The sequence below is a fragment of the Acomys russatus genome, chromosome 12 (genome assembly GCF_903995435.1).
Source record: "Acomys russatus chromosome 12, mAcoRus1.1, whole genome shotgun sequence".
NCBI lineage: Eukaryota > Metazoa > Chordata > Mammalia > Rodentia > Muridae > Acomys > Acomys russatus.
The window spans coordinates 11777971-11804879 of record NC_067148.1 but is presented as its reverse complement, the minus strand read 5'-3'; the positions used below and the strand labels follow the sequence as shown (position 1 = coordinate 11804879).

General features: G+C 45.4%; 1 pseudogene; it reads left to right on the top strand.

Annotated features, from left to right (window-relative positions):
• The first annotated feature begins 3139 nt into the window (after nucleotides 1-3139).
• The window catches only part of LOC127196675 (spermine synthase-like), a 70803-nt pseudogene continuing 47033 nt past the window's right edge, over nucleotides 3140-26909 (top strand).

The following is a 26909-nucleotide window of genomic DNA, read 5'->3' as shown; positions in this document are numbered from 1 at the left end:
AATTGAGTCTTGAGGTTCAGAAATCATTGGACAAAAAGCAATCAGGGGTGGGGGCAGGGATGGGTGTTCCAGTCAAGGACAAAGGTTCTTCTAGTGGGACTGTTAAGACTTCAGTGACTTTTCAGGGAAAACCCACAAAGACTTGGATGAGGTGGATGAACACGTTTCTTTGTGTCAAGTGGAATACTGTCATTTTCTCTAAGGAATCTCACCGTTACTGTCCTCTCCCCTGAAACTATATCCTGGGAAAAGACATGTGCCTGTGGGTGAGATCAAGGGGACATGCATTGAGAACTGGGGGGAGGGCAGATCTTAAAGGGAATTTAGGGTGCAGTTCCTGGGAGATTGGTTGTAGAGTCGTGATAATACAGTTTCCACCAAGGCTCTAAGAGCCGACAGGTGGACAGCATCAATCCTGTAGGATATTACAATGTGTGAAATCGCAGTCTATCACAGACTAGCTGAAAAATTCCAGACAAATTACAGATCCCTCTTAGCGTGGATAATAGAGTTAGTAAAAGCTTTCTTCCCAGGGCTGCTCTGACATTATCCATGCAAGCTTGGTAGCAGGCACGCAACGGGCATTTGGTTAACAGAAGCTGTCTTCTTTCATATCTGCGCTGTTACAGCTTCATGTCTCATGGAGTGCAGGAGTGCCCTTCTCATTCTGTGACCTCACCCGTCTGTGCTTCAAGCAAACCGTGTGACATTGTCCTTATATTCTACCAGGGTCACCGCGGAATAAACACCTCACATTTTGGTGACTTAGCTCAAGAGTGACTAATTATTTTGTCCAGTCTGTGGCTTGACTGGGGCTCAGCTGCAGGGTTATGACATTGGTTTTCCTTGGGGGGGTTCACTCATGGGCCTTATAGTCAGATGGAAGGAAGCTCAGCACCCACAGTTTCTTAGGGCACATGCCTGGATCCTGGGCAGCGATGACCAAGAGGAGTGACTTGGATTAGATGTGAAGTCCTCTCTTTCTCAAATGATTTGGGGGCATCTGCACTACACATCATGGTAGTGTGCTATGTGGTGTTTAATGTAGAGTGCCATGTAGTATGTCCTACAGTGTACCCTGTAGTGCACATGTAATCCATGTAGCTCACCATGTTTTGTACCATGTAATGCACCATGTTGTCTGCCAGGCTAGCCAGGGTTCTTTATGGGTCCGATTGTCTGAAAGGACAGCGTTGGAAGATTCTAGAAACATGTTCAGAACTGGCAGAGCTTCTTTCCTATTTTCTATTTTCCATTGATAAAGCACCCAGATTCAGTGTGAGAGAACACACCAGTGCACCCGGCTTGGTGGCGCTTCCCACAAGGACTAACTACTCCATACTTTTGACTTTCATGTAGCTCAGGTAAACAGTCTCTTAGCGCAAACTTTCAGAGTCACATGTTTTTATATAATTCAGGGTATTATCAGACGCTAAGGAGTTAATTTAATGAAAATACCATACAATACATTTTGTTCTCAGGAGAATTTGGAAAAATACTCCCAACCAGGCACATCAATGTTTTTCTAACAAGTTATTTGACTAAGTGGAATGCCCTCAGAAAACAAATAGCCTTGTGTAAGGCAAGATCAAATATTGGTGTTTTCTGAGAGTTTTAGATTTTCGATTGTGGACAAAACATTCTGAGCCTACATTTTAAGCCAGTGTGACTTCTTAAAGACAAACTACACTTGTGTCATCTTGTGGGCATAACTAGAGTTTGCCTGGGAAGCACATGTTAAAGTAGGGTTAGAAGTGTGAGTGGTCTGGGACGAGGGATGCCTGTGCAGGATGGAGGAGAGCATGGTGTAGGTAAGGAAGCCTCTAGGCTATGAGGTAGACACTAAGGAAAGGGAATGAGAAAGAAGCCGGCATTGGGACACTCTAGGTCTCAGCCCAGGGAATGGTGCTGCCCACTGTGGGCAGGACTTCCTGCAATTACCCTATTCAAGACAATGACCCACAGGCAAGCTCAGAGACCATCTCCCAGGAGATTCTAGATTTCCTCAAGTTGGCACTAGAGATTAGCCACCATAACATCCAAAAGCGTGTTGGCCACTACATGTTCTACAAGCACCCAACACTGAATCTACGATAGTAGGCAATTGGTCTTTGTATTTATGAAGTCTTCTAAAGTACTTACATAGTAGGGGCTGAGTATTATGAAGGGTACAGAGATTTTATGACAACTCTCCAAAAGCCCTACCAGCCTTTCCAGTGTGTGAGCAGATAACGGTCCTCAGAGGATGGTCAGCCATGTAAGTTGGACAAGCTCATTGAAGACTGGGTGTACTTTTGTCATCAGTGACTACAACTGCTACCAACACCTATAAATTCGACTTGAAATTCTTCTAGACATGGTAAAAAAGAAACAGACGTGGACTCTAGGACATGTTTAACATGTTAAACATATTTCCTCAAAAAGAAAATCCCCTCAGGTAACTTCTCCAATGTCTGTTATGTGCCGAAATTCTGCGTAAATAACTTTTTCCCCCTTTAGCTGAGTCTATAGGGCTATAAGGACAAGAAAGGAGGGGAGACACACTTTGCAAGGCTCCTTGGCAGCTGAGGAAGAAATTCTGCAACCACAGTAGAAGGAAAATAAAATTTAAAATGCAAGAATGCAACTAAAACGAGCATCTCTTTCAACAGGGGAGCCTCGTTTCTATGCGGTTTTTACTGATCCTCCAGGCAAACCTGAGTTGCGTCACTGCTGATCCGGGCCTTGGCAGCACGAGCTCTGGTAAGCTGACTTTGCTCAAAGGACAGTTCATCAAGGTGGCAAAGGCGTGGTGGTGGGAGGGTGAGGCAGCGGGTCAGAAAACAGAGAGACAATGTTAGCTCTCCACTCCCCTTCTCTTTTCTCTTCAGCTGGGGCCTCTTCCCATAGTGCAATGCAGTATCGTCCCTGTTAAGTTCAACCTTTCCGGAAATGCCCTCACAGACGCGTCAAGTGGACAATAAAGCTTCTATCAAGTTTGCAATGAAGATGAAACATCACGTCTTGCTGCGGGGAATCAAAACCCACCTAGGAGACGTTCGGATCATGCTGGGGCTGGAGATGAGAGGAAATTGAGCAGGGATCTTTTTCCCTAGTGAGGGAGACAGAGCCTTGTAGTGGTCAGTCTTGACTTAGCGGGATGACGTATGATGCTGTGAAGATACACGGCAGCGACTACGTGGCCCACACACGCACTGTGAGCCTGAGACCTCTCCGAGATGCTGTGTCAGTACCTTCTGATGGAAACATGAGGATGTAGAGGCTGCTCAAGAGGAAGTGAGAAGCTGGTGGGAGATGTGAGAAATGAAGCCAGGCAGCGGCCATTCTGAGAAAGATCTAGACAATATGCGGGGACTTGCGGGTCCGGGGAGGGAGTGGGTGGGGGGGCGGGGGCGCAGGCTGGGTGCCTTCTGTGGGCCACAGGCAACACAATACTGTGCCCCAGACTGGTCGGTCACTTTGGCCTGACTTCTCTGGATTAGGTGGGCTCAGGTACCCAAATCTCAAAGCAGCCTTTTTCTCTGAGATCTGTATACACAGCCAGCTGTTTCCGGGTTCTCATACTCTTTTCTCAACCTGGTCTACACCCACACTGCTGCTGCCAGCTGGAGGGGGAGGAGTCAGCACCAACAACTGCTGATGCCAGCGTTTTACCCTCCAACCCTCCAATTCCCAGGCAAGAACTGGTAGCAGCTGCTACTGCTTCCCAAGGGAGCCCAGGCAGTTGTCTTTTTTTGGCGCGTGGTGAGGGAGCTAGTGGAGACTTTGCCATGCCAGCCCACCAGGCTTAACCAATGCAGTGGCTTCGTAGAGGAAACCTAAGCGTCCTGGAGAACTCACACAAGAGAAACCCGCTCCCTATGTACACCCACAAACTCAATATCCTTTTTGGGTAGGTCAAAGCCTTCCATTGTCAGAGATGAAATGCTGAGCTCACAGGAGCCTGGGGGAGGACCCACCAAGAAAAGAAGCAAGTTTCAGCATCACTGAATAACGTCCTTTTCTTTAGTGTGTGGAGAAAGTACAGAACAGTCAAGTCGATAAGAAAGAAAGGAAAATTGTCAATACGTGGCAGGCATTGTGTTGAGTGAGTTAAAGATTCTATAAATTAATTCTCACCACAGACCCAACAAGATAGCCTTGACTTTTCCAATAAATGGCTAAAACTCAGAGAAGATGGCTGCGTGGCTTAGAGCAAGGCTTAGGATCCCAGAGCTGTGTAGCTGGATGGCCCCAGGAGAAAATGAAGGAACGTCTCTAATGTCACCCAGGAGACACATACCTGGGCATGCTTGGAGGTTGTGTGGTTAACTTCTGGGGCCATCTGGAAAGGGTTATTTTGAGGTGGCAAGACCTGCCCTAGATGTGGGTCACAGGGTTCTAGGGACCGGGCTCTGAACTGGATGAAAAAGAGAAAGATGGCCAACCAGGAGAACTCATCTCCCTACGCTCCTGACTGGAGATGTGATTTGGCCACTGGCTTCAAGCTTCTGTTACTGTGACTTCCTTGTTGTCAACAGTCTCATGGTTTTTCCCTCCACCTCTGGGGAAATTTCTCAGAACAAGACATAAAACTCACTCATTCTAAAGTGTAAATAACTAACGATGCTTAAAGCGATATTTCTCTTAGGAGTATTTTCACATTAATGCTTTAAATAGGATAAATTAAGCTTTACTAGAGAAAGAGGAAGCTTTGTTCCAAGGTAGAACACCGTTCAGGATAAACAGGACATTATTGGTGCTTCTTAAATCACACTATATCTGCTGTACTTTAGTTTCTCACCTAGATAAAGTTCTTTCTGGTGTTTTGGTTTGTTTGTTTGTTCTCAACCAATTCTAACTGCATACAAGTCCATCAAGTTATATAGACTTGAGTCTGGTTAGTTTGGGGGTGTGATGTTTTATTTGCAAAGTTACTCTTTTAAATAATAAAGTTTATAAAAAGAGACCAACCAAGCAGTCCTTCAATTGAGCTATCCAGATAATGGAATAGTATTCAGCCCTGAAAAAAGATATCAGTTCACAAGAAGACGCTTGAATAAATATTATGACATTGGAAGAAGAGGCTACTTATTACCTGTAGAAATGATAAAAATATGAAGAAAGTAAAAAAAAATCAGTGTTTTCCAGAGGTGGGGGTGGGTAAGAATAGGTCGATCACAGGAGAGTTTTACCACAGTGAAACTACTTTGTACAGTTCTAGAGTGGTGGATACAGCATTACAAATTTGTCAAAATGAAAGAGTATACAAGGTACCGTTCTGACAGAGATATTGACAATGACGAGGCTAGCATGTGCAAAGAGAAATACTTGAACATTCAGTTCAGTTAAGCTTTGTGTCTATAGCTTCTCTAAAATACTGTGTTTTTTTTTTTTAAATAACTACAATTAGTTAAAGTAAATTGAATTTTCTGTGTGGATGACAATAATGAGTTAAAATGTATCGAATGTTCACTAAACACTAGGCACTTGCATCTGAAAGTAATTTCATACTCCATCTCCTTTATGAGTTGAGTATTATTATCATGTCAAGTTCGTGGACAAGAATTCAAGTTTATAGATTCCCAGTTAGTTGCCAAGGAAGCTTTGAGCATGCTCACCTCACAGTGAAGGAAACTGAGGCTCGGAGGCAGACACAGCAGGTCTCAAGTACTCTCTCTCCTCCCACAATACTGTTCTCCTTGTAGCCCACAGAGGAAAGAATATTTGCTTATTTAAAATTCATTTTGTTATGAGATTCTGCTTTTTATGTGATGTTTAGCAAAAAGCTAAGTCATTATATCTGAAAGGAGTCCAATTTGGCTCACAGCACAGAGCAAGACTGATAAGGGCAGTGTTCTGTGGGGCTCGTTTGCGGACACACATGACTGTATTGTTTATTAAACGGACATGGAAACCACAGTGATTATGATCTTTTGAAAAAAAATCACGGTTGAAGCAGATCCAATTTCATTACGAGATTGCCTTATGAGGTTGCGTGCATTGAGGAGAGGAAGGGCAGAGGTCACGGAATTCACATGCCCACAGACATATGGATCAGTGTCTGTCTCTCTCTCTCTCACACACACACACAGCCTCACATATGGCTTGATTCAGAATCAGGAAATACATAGTTAGAACACTAACCAGTTTTATTTGTGTAGACCATCAGGCACGCGCAGCCATGGGAAGTTCAGTCAAGAGCAAAATGGTGACAGTGCCTGAACCTCGTCTGTATAATCAAGATCCCGCGTTTCCCCACCCTAAATGGGACAAGGGCCTCAGGTGACAGAGAATTGAGCTACCTGCTTGTCCTGATTGGGACAACAACTTGTTGAACAATACCTAAAAGGAAATGAAAAACTATTAGTTTATCATGGTATTAAGGCAGATCTTTGATTTTCTTTAGTGAATCACATACATGGCATGTGTGTGTGTGTGTGTGTGTGTGTGTGTGTGTGTGTTATTAGTATGTGAACATGTAAAGAGGACAGTACATATACCTGTATATGCATGTAGAAGCTAAGGGAGGACACTAGGTGTTCTGCTCTCTATCTCCTGATGAAAGCTGCCTCGTGCCTGGTGTGGTGGATTGACTGAGAATGGCGCTCACGGGGTCCTGTGTTCGAATGCTTGGTTCCCAGTCAGTGGAGCTGTTTGGGAAGGATTAGGGGGCGTGGCCTTGTTAGAATACCTGTGTTACTGAGGGTGGGTTGTCAGGTTTCAAAAGCCCACTCCAGGTCTCTCTCTCTCTCTCTCTCTCTCTCTCTCTCTCTCTCTCTCTCTCTCTCTCTCTCTCTCTCTCTCTCTCTCTCTCCTGCCTGTGACTTGAGGATCAGATGTGACCTTTGATCCCTAGAGCCCTGGAGCCATATCTCCTTGGGCCTGCCACCATGCTCTGCACCATGATGGTCAAGGATCAACACTTTGAAACTGTAACTAAGCTTGCAATTCAAGCCTTTCTTTTATAAGTTACCTTGGTCATCGCCATGGCTTTCCTTAACTGCAGAGGAAGACTCCACAAGTCCTTTTTAACTCCGTAGTCACATGTCCCTTAGTGCTGCTGTCTCTCAATCTCCTGCTAGGAAGGCCCGTTAAGTCAAGGTTAGGGTCCTCAGTCACAGTCCTTCATAAGCGGACATGGCGGGGTCTGTCACAGCAATAGCCCACTACTTAGCACCGGTTTTTGGGTCAGTTACTTTTCTACTGCTGTGAAGAGACACCATGACTTATACAAGAAAGAGTTCATGAGTGTTAGAGTTTCTGCTGTGAAAGGGTACCTTGGCAGATTGATCAGGGCCAGAAAATGCCACAGAGATCACATCAGGCAAAAGGTTTGAGGGTGGGGGATACAAAAGCTTCCTCTGAACAAGGGTGGAGGGGAGGGAGGGAGAGAGAGAGAGAGAGAGAGAGAGAGAGAGAGAGAGAGAGAGAGAGAGAGAGATGAAGAGAAACAGACAGACAGACAGACAGACAGACAGAGAATCAGAGACAGACAGAGACAAAGAAACAGAGAGATAGTGGCAGACAGAGAGTGAGAGAGCTGGCCATGATGGCGGCGACCTTTTAAAGGGTACGTGTGCCACATTTGGCTAACGCAGAATCACTGAAGGCTAGGAACAGCAGGTTCTGTAATGTGGACAGTATCTAACAATTAGGGCTCACCCTTTTTTGACCATCATGGCTGGGAACATGCTGGAAGACAGGCCGGCATGGTGCTGGAACAGAAACTGCAGATTTATACACTTACCCATGTGTAGGAGGAAGAGAGAGAGCTAACTTTGAATGGTAGAGGCTTCTGAAACTTAGTGGAGAGCGTGGCCTATGGATTGTAAGTCATTCTGCATTTTGGATGTCCACATGAGATTTGACTTTCAAATATGCTTGGTTTATTCACACAAACATTCCTTATAATGTCATGCTAATACCAAAGGGTAAACAGATATCTCACCAAGCGGGGAAACAGTTGTTTCAGAGGAAAAGCTGCTGGGTTCCACTGGAGAATCATCTATGCTCCCTGAGAAACTCAGAAACTGCTGCAGGCTCAGTCTGTGTCTGCTGCGGGGTCCTTCAGCTGTGGCAACCTATGGGGGTGGGGCAGAACCGAGGAAGTTCTAGGAAGTCATAGGCCAGCAGCTAGTGCCAACATGCAGGTCTGTGTGAGACTAGTGACAATGCAGGGAGCACAACAGTCCCTGAAGCCAGGGTCACACGCAGAATCTCAAGTCCTGTTACCAGTGGGCATCAACACAGAGGCCAGAGATGCCCTGTCTAGTAGGCATGGCAGTGGGGTCCTACAAATCGTTCCCAGTGGTCTAGCTTTTGTATCATTTCACCTGATGCTGGCTTTGTACTATCAGGGTGCACAGCTTGGGGTGGCTTCAAAACCATGTCGACCTTGGAGTTAGTTTGTTAGCAATATTGAGGCCTGCCTTGTGCCTAGGCTATGGAGCTGCAAGATGGCCTGCCTAGGGCTTGCTTCTGAGATGTAGCTCTTCTCAGAGCAGCCTGGGTGGCAAGCTCAGGCAGATTATTTCCTAAGTTTTATTATTTCAAGTCACATAAAATGCTGTTTGACTTACACAAAACTGTTCCATCTATGTTCTAAAACAATGTCAAAGCCCATCTCTAGGGACACATGTCCCCTAACACTTCCTAATCCTTCCCAGCCAGTTCCACTAACTGGCTCAGATATGCAAATAGATGAGCCTGAGGGTGCCGTTCAATGGCTCTAGGACCTCAGCCACCATACCATAAGGAAGCCCAAGCAGTGACATGGAGCAGACATAGGCAGGTGTCATGTCAGCTTCCATGCCCTACCAATGACCTTCAGTCCCCAGATACCATGTCACCTCAGCATCCTTCTTGTGCCCTGTCTGAATTTCTGACTTGCAGGATCCTTCAGCATAATGGTTATTCCTTTAACCACTGCTCACTTGCTGGGTCATTTGCTATGTCAGAATAGGAACTGTAAATGCAAGGCCACACTGAGGAAGTGACCGTTGAGAAAATATCAAGAGAGGCTACAGAGCCATGACACCTTGTGATAAATATTTACTCAAGATAAGAGGATGGTAGCTGAGAAGGTCCTAATGGAGTGAATGTGTGTCTGGTGTGTGCCAGAACCCTACAGAGTGACCGTGGCTGAGCAAGTGAAAGGAAGAGGGTGGAGATGGGTCCTGGGGGAATGTAGACTGTGTAGGTATTTGCAATTAGAAGGATGTATGGAGCTTTCTTAATTGAAATGGGAAGACATTGCAAGACTATGAGTGGAATAAGATGAGATCTGAGTTCTCCAAAAGATCACTCTGTCTGCTATGTTTATATGAGCTACAGTTAGGCAGGGGAGACTGGAGATGCTTAGGGGGTGTTTTCTAGTTGGGAGGCCTTTGAACTAGGATGACAGCATTAGGAAGGGTAAGATGTGGTTACATGTGGACGTGTTTTGAAAATAAAATCAACAGGTATTTAGAATATATTTTCTCAGGGTCAAGATACTGGGATAGATTGGCTCTTGAGGGTGGGACCAAGAATGATCATAAGATTTGCCTGAACAACCACCATATATGAGCTAGAGAAGACGGGTGTCAGTGAGACACAGAAGAGCAGGCTGGGTTGGAGGGATAGGTCAAAGCCTGAGTGCCTATTTTAGAGTGCCTAGCCTCGATGTTGGTTGACATTATCAAAGAATAAAACTGAAGAAAGAGAAGAGAGAGGACTGTCCAAGCTAGAGGTCAAGTCAGCAAGGGTCAAGGAACCAGCCTTAGGACAGGGGGAAGGGCAGCAAGGTGTGATTCCTACGGATGATTAAAGAAAGCATTTCAAGGCAGAGGATGTGAGTGACAGTTGATGAGGTCAAGCAAGAGGTGTGATGGGAAGAGGTCATTTGCATTGGCAAGGAGGGACTCCAGCTGAGTTTCACACGCCCTGCCTGTGGCATGGTAAAAGGAGCCCAGGGAGCTAAAATGCCCAAATGATCAGATTTCCTGTATGCATCTTTTAAAGAATCTGTAGTATTTTCCTTTCAGAATATAAAACAAATGGCCTGGACATTACCCCAAGACAGCTGTAGCATTGGCTAAGGCGTGTGCACATAGCCTCAAGCTCTGATTTTCACACAGTAGAGATTTAAAGAGTCCAACTCTTCCAGGACTCTGCTACGGTGAAATCATAAAGCCCTACCAGGTACAGTCTCTGTTTACTAGACATAAGGTGTCATCTTCCTTGTAGTTAGGGATAGCAGTCAGTTTCCTTATGTGTGAGATCTTGATTGCACCACTTACACCTATGTGTGTGTAAGTTATACTGAATATTATATTGAATCTTGAATATTAACAGTGCTGATTTACGGTAGATTTTTGCTGTCATCCTGTGTGTGTGTGTGTGTGTGTGTGTGTGTGTGTGTTTGCATACATGTGTGTACATGTTGCAGGATATTGAACTGTGGCCCGTGCAAATGTTATACAAGTACTCTGCCACTGAGTTTTATCTCCAGATCAAATATTAGCTTTTATTTCTATGAATTATTATCTGAGGAGAGGAGAGACCTTCTGTATTGGCCCAGGTTAATTGGTGTTACATGAGAAAGTATGAAAGATCATGCACCGTCTTCCTGAAGGGAATTCTGTATGATAACCTGGTTATGGTGTTATGCTTATTGCCTATATGTATAGGATTGGATTTCATGGTCCTCTTATGACTCTAAACAATGTTATACTACAATTAGACCAGCAGCCAGTGCAGCCAGGTTTGGCTTTTGTACTTTCCTCTTAGGATTAACACACACACACACACACACACACACACACACACACACCCATAAAGGAACTTTACAAGCAGTAAAGAATTGGGAACTTTAAGTCAGCTTGATTTTCTCACCTTGACTTTAATATTGATTCTTTGGAGCCCACTGCCCTAGGCTTTGCCCACAACTGCCTTTCCCACAATCCATCATTAATATGTGCATACAGAATGACCTGTTTGGCTGCTAGAAACTCATGTATTATAGACTCCCAATGGAGCTAATGAAAAGATGTTTGAGAGGTCTGGAAAGGAACACCTAGAACTACAAAAACATCCCTCAAGATGTCATGGACATGAAAGATTTTCAAACTCAATACCTCCAATGCACCCACATGGTGTAATCATGGTCCGTGTGAAAGTGTGTGTACTGTACGGGAATAATGACTATAGTAAGTTAAAAAGATAGAGGTTTCTCACTAAGCTTCACACGTGGAAGCAACTGTCCAAACAACAGAGAAGCATGGTGATGCCATATTTGCCTCATCGTTCACTGGAGAACAAAAATCATAGACGACACATCCTCGAGTGTGTGTTGCTGTTCACACCTCAGGCCTCAGATGTAGCTCATCAGCAGAGCGCTTGCCTACCATGCACAGGGGCCCTGGGTTCGGTCCCAAGCTCTGGGTAAATGGAGTATGGTGGGCATTGCTGTAATCCCAGCATTCAGAAGGTGATGTCTGGAGGGTCAGAAGCTCAAAGTCATCATCAGAGTGACAACGCCTGTGCCAATTTCAACACCAGAAACAAAGGTAAGACCCCTGGAGGAGTTGTTCATTGCTTACATGTTTGAACTAAAAGTTGGAGTCTAGGCTGCCAAGATGGTTCAATGAGTAAAGACACTCACAACCAAATCTGGTTGCCTGGGTTAGGATCACTGTGGTAGAATTATTGAACTGACTCCCCAAGCTGTCCTCTGATCTACATATGCACTTGTGTGCCATGGCACATGCCTCTTCTCAGTAATTTAATAAAATGTAATAAAAAGGGGAGATCCAAGATGGCGGCGAGCAGTGTGGATCATGTTTGGAGGCTCCAGTGAACAATTCAGGGAATTTCACAGATTTCTGAGCCAGGAACACCAAGGTCCCCACACCACGGCAGTGGGAGTGCTCCACGGTTCGGAGAGACCAGGGTGCGGAGGACCTGCGTGCCCCTGCACATGGGAGGAGTGCAGATCTTCTCGGATCAGAGCAGCAGTGGCAGAGGCAGCAGCAGCGGCGGTGGCACCAGCGGCACCAGCAGCAGCAGTGGTGGTGGCTGAAGTTTGCAGCTCAGAGCCTTTTGGTGGGGTAATTGGTGTGGTGGCCGGTGGAAGTTGCTGTGGGAGAGGGGACTCTGGGCAGGATTTGGGTTGTGTGGTGCTTGGGACCCAGACTGGACTCAGTGGACAGTTCGGCCCCAGAGTCCCGGGTTCAGCTCAATGTGCAGTGCCGTGGAGACGCTGGCGCAGCTCAGCAAGCAATTCTGCCCAAGGCACTAGCTCAGCACAGCCACAGCTCCCTTGCTGTGATGCAGGCTGGGCCAAGCGCTCAGTTCCACCCTAAGCACCAACTCAGCTCAGTGGCAGCTCCCCCGCTGTGACACAGGCTGGGCAGAGTGCACGATTCCACCAGCGGCACTAGCTCAGCGCAGCCGCAGTTCTCCTGCTGTGACGTAGGCTGGGCGGAGCGCTCAGTTCCACCGGAGGCGCTAGCTCAGCGCAGGCGCGGTTCTCCTGCTGTGACGCAGGCTGGTGAGAGCACTCAGTTCCACCAGCATCGCTAGCTCAGGGCAGCCACAGTTCTCCTGCTGTGGCATAGGCTGGGCAGAGCGCTTGGTTCCACCAGAGGCACTGGCTCAGCTCAGCAAGCAGTTCTGCCTGAGACACTAGCTCAGCGCAGTGGGCAGTTCTGGGGCACTGACGCAGGCTGAGGTCAGCACGCAGATTCAGCCCAGAGGCCCTAGCTGGACTTGCTGGGCAGAATGGGCCCAGAGACTCTAGCTGAGCTGTGTCCACAGGCTCGGTGGCCCTAAGACTCTGGCTGGACTATCCACGCAGTTTAGGCCCGGAGACCTGGGCTGGACTCAACACACAGTGTGAGTCCAGAGTACCTGGCTGAGCTCGGTGCACAATTCCGCCCTGGAGACTTGGGTGGAGCTCGGCGTGCAGTTTGGAGCCAGAGTCCCTAACTGTGCTTGGCAGACAGATTGGGCCCAGTGACTCTAGCAGAGCCTTAGGCACAGTCCCAGCTCTAAGACTCTGGTTGGACACAGTGTGCAGTTTGAATCCAGAATGCCTGTCTGAGCTTGGTGCACAGTTCGGGCCCTGACTCAATAACTGACCACAGCACGTACTTTGGGCCAAAAGCCCCTAGCTGAGCTTGGTGCGCAGTCCCAGCCCAAAAATTCTGGCTGGACCCTGTGTGCATTTTGGACCCAGAATCCCTAGGTGAGCTCAGCAGATGGTTCAGGCCCTGAGAATCTAGCTGAGTTCTGCCCGTGGTTCGGGCCCAGTGTTCCTAGCTGGACTTGGCAGGGGACACAGAAGGCTGTGGATACCTTGGCCTGACCCAACACTCATTCAGAGACCCAGAACAATTGCAGGACCCACAGCACAGGGGAGCTGAGGATCACTGGCTGTGAGAATCCAGAACGACACGGCTAACCTCCTACCATCCATACCAGTGAAGCATTAGAGCTTCCAGCCTAGGGAAATCATGAGAAAACAAGTGAATCTATCATCAAACTCCCTCCATCCAACTCTGGAAGCTACCCAACAAAAACAAAGATGGCAAGATGTCTAAAGGACATTGTAAAAGCATACACAAAAAAACCCAAAACAACATGGCGTCTCCAGTTTCCAGCTATCCCAAAGAAAACAACCCAGAGAACTCAAATATAATGGAAATACAAGAAAATGACCTCAAATCCTTAGTAATGAGGATGATAATGGAGGAAACAAATAAAATTCGTAATCAAATGCAGGAAGACGCAACCAAACAGGTGAGAGACATAAAAGAAGCACATAGAGTGGAACTAGAAAATTTTCAGGAAAATGCAAGCAACCAGATGAAAGAAATAAATAAAATGGTTCAAGCTCTGAAGACCTATAAAGAGGCAATGGAAGAATCTCAGGAATATACAAATAATCAGATGAAAGAAATCAAAATATCAATTCAAGATCTGAAAATGAAAATGGATTCAATGATAAACACACAGACAGAAGAAAAACGAGAACGTGAGACCTCAGAGAAGAAGGTGAGCAACACAGAGGTGAGCTTTTCTAACAGAATCCAAGAGATGGAAGAACGAATCTCAGGTCTAGAAGATAAAATCACAGATCTTGAAGCAACCATTAAAGAAAATGCCCAATCTGGAAAACTCCTGACACAAAACATCCAAGAAATTAAGGACACCATGAAAAGAAGAAATCTGAGGATAATAGGCATTGAAGAAAGAGAAGATATCAGACTCCAGGGCCCAGAAATTATTCTCAACAAAATCATAGAAGAAAATTTCCCCAATCTAAAGAAAGAGATGCCTATAAACATACAAGAGGCCTACAGAACACCAAATAGAATTGACCAGAAAAGAAAAACTGCCTGTCACATAATAATCAAAACACAAAACATACAGAACAAAGAAAAATATTAAAAGCTGCAAGGGAAAAGGGCCAAATAACATTTAATGGCAAACCTATCAGAATTACACCCGACTTCTCAGCAGAGACCACAAAAGCCAGAAGGGCCTGGACAGAGATCCTGAAAACCCTAAGAGACCACAGATGCCAGGCCAGACTACTTTACCCAGCAAAACTATCAATAACCATTGATGGAGAAAACAAAATATTCCAGGACAAAAACAAATTCAAACAGTACCTATCCACAAATCCAGCTTTACAGAAGGTACTAGAAGGAAAACTCCATCCCAAAGGGTCAAGCTACAACCAAAACTACTCAGGAAATAGATAACTATACCATGGCAAAAACACAACTACACAAACGCTCGACTGGAAACAACATCAAAATTAAGACTCTTAACAGTCACTGGACATTAATATCTCTCAACATCAATGGTCTCAATTCTCCAATAAAAAGACACAGACTAACTGAATGGGTGCATAAACAAGATCCAACATTCTTCTGCATTCAAGAAACCCATCTCACCCATAACGATAGGCATTACCTCAGGGTAAAAGGTTGGAAAAAATATTCCAAGCAAATGGTCACAAGAAGCAAGCAGGCATAGCCATTTTAATATCAAACAAAATAGACTTTCAACCAAAATTAATCAAAAGGGATGAGGAAGGACACTTCATACTCATCAAAGGTAAAGTCAACCAAGATGACATCACAAATCTGAATATCTATGCTCCCAATACAAGGGCTCCCACATTTGTAAAAGATCTGCTAAAAAAGCTTAAACCACACATCGATCCCCACACAATAATAGTGGGAGACTTCAACACCCCACTCTCACTGAAGGATAACTCACTGAAACAGAAACTAAGCCGAGAAATAACATTATTAACCAATGCCATGGGTCAAATGGATCTAACAGATATCTATAGAACCTTTCACCCAAACAAGAAAGAATATATCTTCTTCTCTGCACCACATGGAACCTTCTCCAAAATCGATCACATCGTAGGTCACAAAGCAAGCCTCAATAGATACAAGAGGATTGAAATAATACCTTGTATCCTATCAGATCACCATGCTCTTAGGTTGCAATTCAACAACAACAGAAATAACAAAAAGCCTACACGTACGTGGAAACTAAACAACTCTCAGCTAAATGACACCTGGGTCAGGGAAGAAATAAAGAAAGAAATCAAGGAGTTTCTGAAATTCAATGAAAATGAAGGAACAACATACCCAAATTTGTGGGATACATTGAAAGCAGTGCTAAGAGGAAAATTCATAGCACTAAGTGCCTTTAAAAAGAAATTGGAAACATCACACATAAGCATATTAACGACACAACTGGAAGCCCTAGGAAAAAAAAAAGAAGCAGAAACACCCAAAAGGAGTAGATGTCTGGAAATAATCAAACTCAGGGCTGAAATTAACAAATTAGAAACTAAGAAAACAGTCCAAAGAATCAACAAAACCAAGAGCTGGTTCTTTGAGAAAATCAGCAAGATAGACAGACGGTTAGCCAAACTAACTAAAGGGCAGAGAGACAGTATTGAAATCAATAAAATCAGAAATGAATAGGGAGACATAACAACAGACACTGAAGAAATTCAAAGAATCATAAGATCCTACTTTGAAGGCATATATGCCACAAAATTTGCAAATCTATGGGAAATGGACGATTTTCTTGATCAATTTCACTTGCCAAAGTTGAGTGAAGAACAGATAAACAAGCTAAATAGTCCCATTACCCCTACAGAAATAGTAGCAATCATTGATAATCTCCCAACCAAAAAAAGCCCAGGGCCAGATGGTTTCAGTGCAGAATTCTACCAGACCTTCAAGGGCGAGCTAATACCGATACTCTTCAAGCTACTCCAAAAGATAGAAATGGATGGAACATTACCAAATTCATTCTATGAGGCCATAGTCACATTGATGCCTAAACCTCACAAAGACTCAACAAAGAAAGAGAATTTCAGACCAATTTCTCTTATGAACATTGATACAAAAATACTAAATAAAATACTGACAAAACGAATACAAGAACACATCAAAGATATCATTCATCATGACCAAGTAGGCATCATTCCAGGCATGCAGGGATGGTTTAATATACGGAAATCCATCAATGTAATCCACCATATAAACAAACTGAAGAGAAAAAACCACATGATCATCTCTTTAGATGCAGAGAAAGCATTTGATAAAATCCAACACCCATTCATGTTTAAAGTTTTAGAGAGATTGGGGATACAAGGCACCTTCTTCAACATAACAAAGGCTATATACAGCAAGCCAATAGCCAAAATCAAAGTAAATGGTGAGATACTCAAGGAAATTCCTCTAAAATCGGGAACAAGGCAAGGCTGCCCACTCTCTCCATATCTCTTCAATATAGTACTCGACGTTCTAGCCACAGCAATAAGACAACAAAAGGAGATCAAGAGTATCCAAATGGGAAAGGAGGAAGTCAAATTATCCCTATTTGCAGATGATATGATAGTGTACATAAGTGACCCTCAAAATTCCACCAGAGAACTCCTAAAGCTGATAAACACCTTCAGCAAATTGGCTGGATACAAAATTAACCCAAAAAAGTCTGTAGCCTTCCTATACACAAATGACAAGCTTGCAGAGGAAGAAATTAGGAAAACCACACCCTTCACATTAGCCACAAACAATATAAAATATTTAGGAGTTACTCTAACTAAGCAAGTGAAGGACTTGTTTGAAAAAAATTTCAAAACTCTGAAGAAAGAGATTGAAGATGACATGAGAAGATGGAATGATCTTCCTTGCTCATGGATCGTGAGAATTAACACAGTAAAAATGGCCATTCTACCAAAAGCAATCTACAGATTCAATGCAATCCCTATCAATTTTTTAAGGACATTGAAAGTTCAATTCTGAACTTCATATGGAAAAACAAAAGAAACCAGAATAGCTAAAACAATCTTGTACAATAAACGGTGCTCCGGAGGAATCTCCATACCTGATCTCAAACTGTACTATAAAGCAATAGTAATTAAAACAGCATGGTACTGGCACAGCAACAGGCTGGTTGATCAGTGGAATCAAATCGAAGACCCAGATATGGATCCACACACATATGGTCACTTGATTTTTGACAAAGAAGCCGAATCCATTCAATGGAAAAAGGATAGCATCTTCAACAAATGGTGCTGGTCTAACTGGAGGTCTATGTGTAAAAAAATGCAACTGGACCCATATTTGTCACCTTGCACAAAACTCAAATCCAAGTGGATTAAAGACCTCAACATAAAACCAGAGACACTAACTCACTTAGAAGAAAAAGTGGGAAAGAGCCTGGAACATATTGGCACAGGAGACAACTTCCTGAACAGAACACCAACGGCCCAGGCCTTAATGTCAACCATTAATAAATGGGACCTCATGAGGCTGAGAAGCTTCTGTAAGGCAGGAGACACTGTCAAGAGAACAAAGCGACAGCCTACAGACTGGGAAAAAATCTTCACCAACCCTACATCTGACAAAGGTCTAATATCCAAAATATATAAAGAACTTGAGAAATTAAACACCACCAAACCGAATAACCCAATTGAGAAATGGGGCTTGGAACTAAACAGAGAATTCTCAACAGAGGAGTATCAAATGGCTGAGAAACACTTAAAGAAATGCTCAACCTCCTTAGTCATCAGGGAAATGCAAATCAAAACAACTCTGAGATTCCATCTTACACCCATCAGAATGGCTAAGATCAAAAATTCAAGCGACACCACATGCTGGCGAGGATGTGGGGAGAGAGGAACACTCCTTCATTGCTGGTGGGAATGCAAACTAGTACAGCCACTTTGGAAATCTATCTGGTGCTATCTCAGAAAGATGGGAATAGGGCTTCCTCAAGACCCAGCTATTCCACTCCTTGGAATATACCCAGAAGATGCTCCAGCACACAACAAGAAAATTTGCTCAACCATGTTCATAGCAGCCTTATTCATAATAGCCAGAACATGGAAACAGCCCAAGTGTCCATCAGTAGAAGAATGGATAAAGAAACTGTGGTACATATACACTATGGAATACTACCCAGCTATTAAAAATAAGGAATTCCCGAAATTTGTGGATAAATGGATTGAGCTAGAAATTATCATAATGAGTGAGTTAACCCAGAAGCAGAAAGACTCAAATGGTATATACTCACTTATATCTGCATACTAGCCCAAGGGGCATGTCCCACGAAAGCCTTCACTTACCAGGAAACTGGGACAGAGAGGAGGACATCCTATTGGGACCCTAGATGAGAGAAGCATGGGAGAATAGCAAAGTAGAAGGATTCAGAGAGTCCTAGAAACCTATAAGTAGAACATTATGATAGGCAGATTTGGGCCCAGGGATCCCGCTCAAACTAAGGCACCAGCCAAGGATAATACAAGCGGTAAACTTTAAACTCCTACCCAGATCTAGCCAATGGTCAGAACATTCTCCACAGTTGAGTGGAGAGTGGGATATGACTTTCTCACGTACTCTGGTGCCTCACATTTGACCATGTCCCCTGGAGGGGGGGACCTGGTGGCACTCAGAGGAAGGACAGCAGGTTACCAAAAAGAGACTTGATACCCTATGAGCCTATACAGGGGGAGGAAATCCCCCTCAGGAACAGTCATAGAGGAGGGGAATAAGGGGAAAATGGAAGGGAGGGAAGAATGGGAGGATACAAGGGATGGGATAACCATTGAGATGTAACAAGAATAAATTAATAAAATAAAATAAATGTAATAAAAAATAAAACCTGTATTTTCTCCACTAGCTTCCACATCAAGCTTTTGAAAACAAAGTCAGTCAGAAGACCATCTCACAGACACAGATGCATCCATGACATTCCTGCCTCAGTTTCCTCTCTGTTTCCCGGGATCTGGCAGTTCCAGGAAACCACAAGTGAATATGGATAACGGCTCTGAGAAGTATCGGTGAGCACAGCAGGAGAATTGTGTATGCCTGATGCCCCTTTCCTTGTTCCTACATGAGAAGAGCCTGGGACCCTATACTCTTGAGTGCTTCTACTCCAGATGTAAAAAACAAAAAACAAACAAACAAACAAAAAACCCTCCCAAAACACTAGCATCCTGACTTGGAGGCCCATGAGAAAAGCAGACCTTCAAGCCTTATCCCTTATCCCACATCTGGTCAGACAGAACCTTCAGCCTCCCCAGCTGATCTGCACACAACTGAAACTGTGAGAAACAGCCTCTATGAAACTCTCCAGGTCAGACTGAAGGCAACTCCCAAACTGCTGGGTCAGCACGGGGATTGTGAGCCTGCATTTGCAAAACTCATCTTGGAGCCATGTAGGTGACTGACAGCTCTGAGGACAAGTGTACAATGAGCCTCAGACCGTTATGCATAAATGTTCCTCCTTACTCATTAAAAAGGGTTCAGAAGATGCTGTGCGGGAGATAGTCCCCATAATGACCTTCCGGATTTCTTGGCATCAATTGTCTTCTCAGAGCCTCTGGTGCCTTCGCATATTAAGTTAAGCCTCCTCTCTGCAGATCACCAGTGCTTGGCTGCTGACTTTCAAGCTGCACCCCCATACATGGGGTTATTGGAGAAAATAGATCAGGCTCACCGGGAATGAAATTCAGGCAGGTACTTAACAAAATACGTTTAAAGCACTTTTGAAAAACTGGCCCAATTATCAACTCGGGTATGGCTTCTGAGCTATTGAAATTCTGCTTTTTATATGTTCTGACAGTGTAGAGGAGGGGGAGAGCCAAGTGTCTGCATTGAGACTGTGTTCACAAGCACACAGCTGCTGCCTTAACTGGGAGGTCACACATAACAGGGTTTTGCTTGTTTAGCCTTCTAGGTGTTTCTGGGGTGGCATTAAGGAGAATTTCAGTGAGTCGGAGCTCCATCCGATGTATAAATTACCCTAAAGCTTCCTCAAGAGAGTGCAAGCCAAATTATCCTCCGCTGCTTATTAGACGTGGCATCTAGAAAGGCAAGGGGGAGTGTCACTTTTTAAGCAAGGGTCTCATAAATCAGGTGTTTCTCCACTTTTTGGAAGTGACAATAGAAGGCCAGTTGGAAAACATAACAGCAAAAGAGACTGATTCCAAGCTGTCGGCCGACTTCAGCATGAGTGAACTGTTTGGCAGGAAGGAATGTGTGTGAACATCATTCACTGCACCAAGAGCCATTCAAAGGCACCTTTGGAACAAAGATTAATGAAATCGAACTCTCAGGAAGTAACACAATGCCCTCTCTTCCTTTCGCTTTACCCACTTCTCCTTTGGGGGAATCCAGATTTAGCTTGGGACAAGATTTATGATTCTGAAGGAGTGAAAGACAAGTCATGGTCAGCCGAGCTGCTACAGTGGGAGGGTGTCGCTGCAGACACCAGCTTGATGCTTCTCAATCCGATCCAGGTGTCTTCTGGATGTGTAGAAAGCCAGGTAACCAGCACTGAAGAACGAAAAGCCAGATGTGCAGTGTTGGGCTACGTAAGAAACGAACACCCCCGACTTGACGGATCCCCGGCTTGATGGGAGTTTGATGCTCTCTCGATGTCCCTCTCAATGCATCAAGGTTTCAGACTTCAGGCTCACCTTCCAGACACTTCTTATTAATATTCTTTGCCCATCAGGATTGATGGCATGAAGGTCAGTCATTATGAGAAGAGCCGGCACAGCTCTATTGTTCAAGAAAATAACACGGAAGACTGATTTCATTTGTTAAGCTATACTTATAAGCAACTTAGATTCTTTGAGCTGCAAAACTGCAATCCTTTTTTTTTTTTTTTTTAATCTGGAGTCTGTGGCTGAGGCCACATATCCCTAGGGATTCTACAGACACTTCTTCTTGAGACTCTGAGGTGATCTAAGAGGGAAAGGCTTCTGTTTTTAATGACGGAGTGCTACCCAACTGCTAGCTAAATAATGTGGCCCGCTTTCTAAACACTGTCAGCTCAGACACTTCCAGAAATTAGCCATATGGTTGCCGCGATCTAGCTTAAAGGAGACTTCCATCAGCAGTACATTAAACCGCTCGCACTTCGGAGTTTATAGCTTTTAATCTTTTTGAGAGTTATTGTTCTATTTTTAAAATAGTATTTTTATCTGTATTTGTTTGTTTTGCGCGGGGCGGGGGGGGGAGGAGAGGGTGTGCACATGCTACATGTGTGTGTAAAGGTCAGAGGACAACTCGAGGGAGTCGGGGTTATCTTCTTTCACCACGTGGAAGTTCAGGCTGAAGGGAGCTCCCGGATGGCTGCTTCAGCACGGGGATTGTGAGTCTGTGTTTGCATAACACACCTTGGAGCCCTGTATGTGACTGATAGGGGCTGAGAACAACTGTATGCTGAACCTCAGGCCGTTATGCAAAAAACAGTCCCAGAGATGGAGCTCAGGTTGCCAGGCTAGGCAGAAAGTATCCTTATTGCTGAGCCATCTTGCTGGCTCTAAAATAATATTCTTTCTTTCCTTTTTGTTTTGTTTTGTTCTGTTGGCTTTTCTTTTGAGACAGGGTTTCCCTGTGTAGCCTTGGCTGTCCTGGACTCGATTTGTAGACCAGGCTGGCCTTGAACTCACAAAAATCTGCTTGCTTCTGCCTCCCCAAGTGCTAGGATTATAGGTTTACCTCACCACATCTGGCTTAAAATAATCTTTTTTTTAAAGAATGCTTTTATTGGAAATGATTCTAAACATATGGGAAAACTGGAAGAAATGGCAGTTTAAATGAGAATACCTCCCCCCACCCTGCTCCCCCCCGACCCTGCTCCCCCCTCCCCGGACCCTGCTCCCCCCGACCCTGCTCCTCCCCCACCCTGCTCCCCCCCGACCCTGCCCTCCCCCTCTCCCCCGACTGCTCCCCTCCCCGGACTCTCCCCCTCGACCTGCTCCCCCCGACCCTGCTCCCCCGACCCTGCTCCCCCCCTGCTCCCCCCTCCCCGACCCCCCCTGCTCCCTGCCCCCCCCCCCCCCCCCCCCCCCCCCCCCCCCGACCCTGCCCCCCCCCCCGACCCTGCTCCCCCCTGACCCTGCTCCCCCCCGACCCTGCTTCCCCCCCACCATGCTCCCCCGACCCTGCTCCCCCCCTCGACCCTGCTCCCCTCCGACCCTGCTCCCCCCGCGACCCTGCTCCCCCCCTGCTCCCCCTCGACCCTGCTCCCCCCATCGACCCTGCTCCCCCCGACCCTGCTCCCCCCTCCCCTGACCCTGCTCCCCCGCACCCTGCTCCCTCCACCCCGACCCTGCTCCCTCCACCCTGACCCTGCTCCCCCCTGACCCTGCTCCCCTCCACCCTGCTCCCCCCTGACCCTGCTCCCCCCGACCCTGCTCCCCCTCCCCCGACCCTGCTCCCCCCCATGCTCCCTCCACCCCGACCCTGCTCTCCCCCGACCCTGCTTTCCCTCCTCGATCCTGCTCTCCCCCCCCCCTGCTCCCCCCACCCCCCCCCCCCCCCCCCCCGGCCCTGCTCCTTCCCCCCTGCTCCCAGGCTCCTACATTTGAATACTTGGTCCCCAGTTGGTGGAACTGTTTGGATAGGATTAGGAGATGTGGCCTTGTCAGAAGAGCTGTATCACTAGGGATGGGCTTTGAGGGGTCAAAGACTCCTAGTATTCCCAGTGTGCCTCTCTCTGTGCTTCACGGTTGTGGGTCAGGATGTGGTCTCTTGGCTGCTCTCTGACGTCATGGACTCTAACCCTCTGATTGCATTAAGGCCATTAAATGCTTTCTTTTATAGGTTGCCTTGGTCCTGGCATTTTATCACAGCAACGGATGATAACCATGACAGAAGACAAGAGGAAAATGAAGAGCTTTCTTTACAAAATACTCAGCTTCACTTATTTTTCCTCATTGGCATTATTATGTCTACCTTTTCTGTGTCTATTTCAATAAATATATTTTTATAAAAAATATATAAAGATAAGCCAGAACAGTGGGGGCACACCTATAATCCCAGTCCTTGGGGAGGCAGAGGCAGGCTGATCTCTGTGAGTTCAAGGCCAGCCTGGTCTACAAAGTCCAGGACAGCCAAGACTAGACGCAGAGACCCTGTCTTGAACTGCCCCCCCCTAAAAAAAGGAAAGATAAGTAGTAATGTATGCTGTGACCTTTAATCCTTAAATATTTCAGCATTTCTTAAGAGTAGGGTATATTTTCGTATGTAAAACTACATTGCTATGGTAGCTTAAACTAATCTATATCCAAATTCAGTTGGTGCAGAAGGCCCTTTATATGGTACATTTCTCATTTCTGGGGTAAGACCCAGACTAGCCCAAGGTGTTGCATTTGGTTGTCACGTCTCTCAATTTGGAACACTTTACAGGATTTCTCTGCATTTTGAGACACTCACATATTTGAAGAATGTATTTCCTGGCCCCATTTTTAATAGATTGCTTCTTGGTTTTGGTTTGGTTTGTCTGATTAGCTTCGGGTGAGGAAGCCTTGCCTGGACTGAAGCAGGCCACAGAGAGTGCCCTGTTAGGTTTTCCTCTCGTGTCAAAGGGTCATTTGCCAACTCCAACATGACCTGAGGTTTGTTTGTTTGTTTGTTTGTTTTTCTATATTACACAGGCAATGCTGTGGATCATGGTCACCAACAGCTACAGTCTCAGAGGGACATGCTGAACACATTACCCGAGTTATCTCGAGCTGTGTCAATCTGTCCGGAGAGACAGAGCTTTTGCACCAAAATTAAACCAAGGGGCTTTATTGTTGCCTGGCAGTGAGGGCCATGAAGCCCAGAATTCAATGGGAGCCAACTTCTGGAGGCTCAGGGAAGCTGTATAGGGAACAGGGAATTGTATCTGTGCACAGCTCAGCGGAAGAGTCTAGCTAAGAGGCCACAAGGCTCCCCTGTGCAGAAGTCATGCAGTATATCCCGGGCTGGGAAAGACAAGCATTGAGCCCTGGCTTTCCAAGTAAGCCCCCTTCCCCCGCCCACCCTGTATCTCTAAGTGCTGGATTCTTAACACGTTCTTTATTTGTTTTAGTTGTTGTCGTTTTTCTTTTTTTTTGTTTGTTTGTTTTGAGAAATGCCAGGACTGGCTTGCTCCACAGCCAGTCAGAGAACTGCCCTGAGTGCACTGAGCTCGTCTTTGAGAAGACCCCACATCAGTGGCCATGGAAAGCTGGTTAGCCTTACCTTGCACTTTATGCTTCTATGTCAGTACTCATAAAGTCCTAAAGCAACAGTCTGGGTCGTGTTATCCTTGTTCCTCACAAGAGCCTTTTCAGGGCGTGGACGTGGTATGTTCTTTTCTTTTCTTTTCTTTTTTTTCTTTTTTTTTCTTTCTTTTTTTTTTTTTTTTTTTTTTTTCGAGACAGGGTTTCTTTGTGTAGCCTTGGCCATCCTGGACTCACTTTGTAGACCAGGCTGGCCTCGAACTCACAGCGATCCGCCTGCCTCTGCCTCCCGAGTGCTGGGATTAAAGGCGTGCGCCACCACGCCCGGCCCTGGGATGTTCATTTAAAAGAATGAACGCCTTTGCACATTTTGAAAAACTGTAATTGACAACACTGTCCACCATGTTCCCGAGAGGCCCCCCTTAAGAGGGAGCGGTAGCATTTATTTCTAGTACAAAGCTTGCTTATATAAAATTACTTCAAGGTTCCCTTTTGTTGAATAATTAGGAGGTTAATGGTTCAATGAAAATTCTCTTTTCTCCTTGGATTTCCAGAAAGTTCAGGGCTATGTTCAAAGCTTAATTATTCTAACTCAAATGGAATATATGTACTCTTTCTAAAGTGGTTCTAAAGTTTTAAAGTTTTCCATTAAATTGCCTCCCCAGGAGTGTATTCTAACGTCGTAGGGCTGGTAGAGTGCAGAGCAGAAGGCGAGCTTCACCTAAACTTGGTGTGGGTGTGACTTGAGTTGCAGACCCAGCCAGATAGCCTCTTGATCTCTAGCTTTCTTTTCCACCAGAAGAATCTTCAGTCTTTGACAAGTATGATGCTTTGGATAGAAATGGCCCCCATAGACTCCTGTGTTTGAATGCTTAGCCCACAGGGAGTGACATTATTAGGAGGCGTGACCTTGTTGGAGTGGGTGTGGCTTTGCTGGAGGAAGTGCGTCACTGTGGAGGCGGGCTTTGGTCTCTCATTTGCTTAAACCAGGCCCAATATGGTGGCTTTCCTGCTGCTTACGGGTCCAGATTCAGAACTCTGAGCTATTTCTCCAGCGTCATGTCTGCCTACATGTCATCATGCTCCCCAATTATGCATGATGATAATGGACTAAACCTCTGAACTGTAAGCCAGCCCCAGTGAAATGTTTTCCTTTAGAAGAATTGCAGTGGTCATGCAATGGAAACTAATTAAGACAGCAGGTTCCGGCCTTTGCCAGCTCCCTTTCTTCCACAGGCCCAGCGATATGGACATAGCATTGGCTTTGAGGCGGTGGATAATCTTCCTCCTGCCACTTATTTTCTGTCAGGCAAGCTGCCACCGTTACACAGGCTTCACACAGGGTCTCTTAGGATGGTGGTTCTTGCCTTTTCCCCTCTGGCTGCCTCTTGGTGCCTTTGTTAATTCAAACTCAGGAACGTGCTTCTAGGTTTGTGCAATGCCTTCCGCAGATCTTCTCCCTACTTCTCAGAGGTGGTTAAAACTAAACATAGCTAGAATTGAATACCATTCTGGCCCCTGAATTGAATACCATTCTGGCCCCTGAAAGGAATTCTAAAACTTTCTTTGAGATTCTTTCTCTCCACACCTTCTCCTCACATTCGCTGTGGAGCTAGAACATGGCAGCCCCTGCTTTCTGACTGACTCAGGAGTCTGCAGTCAGGTGTGGTGGCTGCACACCTTTAATTCCATCACTGCAGGAGGCATAGGCAGCTGTATCTCACAGGGGCTTCTGTGAGTTCCAGGCTAGCCTGATCTACAAAGGGAGTCCAGGGCAGCCAGGCTACTACACAGAGAAACCCTGTCTTGAAAAATCAAAAGCAAAAAAAAAAAATAAAAAAAAAAATAATAATAATAATAAAAATAAATTAAAAAAAAATTGTCTCGTTTAATCTCAGATCATCTTGGCCTAGAACATGTTAAGCTGCTGGAACTTAGACCTTTCTAAGTGATAGAGTGGTTATTGCTGAGGCCCCTCCATGGGTTCCTGAAGGAATGCTTTGAGGAGACTTCGGGATTACCTGCTGGTCACTGGCAAGAATTAACATGTGACCAGAGGGTTGACCTTTGATTCAGACCAATGTGGGGAATGGGGGGGGGGGGAATAACAGGGGTGGGGGCTGACTTACAGTCTGTGGCAGTGGCTTAACCACTTATGATATAGCACCAACATAAACTCTAGGGGACCCTCGAAGCTGGCTGGTGAACACACTGATGTGCCAGTCAGGCGATGCCTCCGGGAGGAGAGGGTGTGAGAGCTCTCTGTGGTCTGAACCCTTCCTGACCTTGACTCACATGGTTTTTTTGTTTTTGTTTTTGTTTTTGTTTGTTTGTTTGTTTGTTTTGCTGGACCCATCTGTACCTTTTACAATAAAACAGAATTAGAGCTATAGCC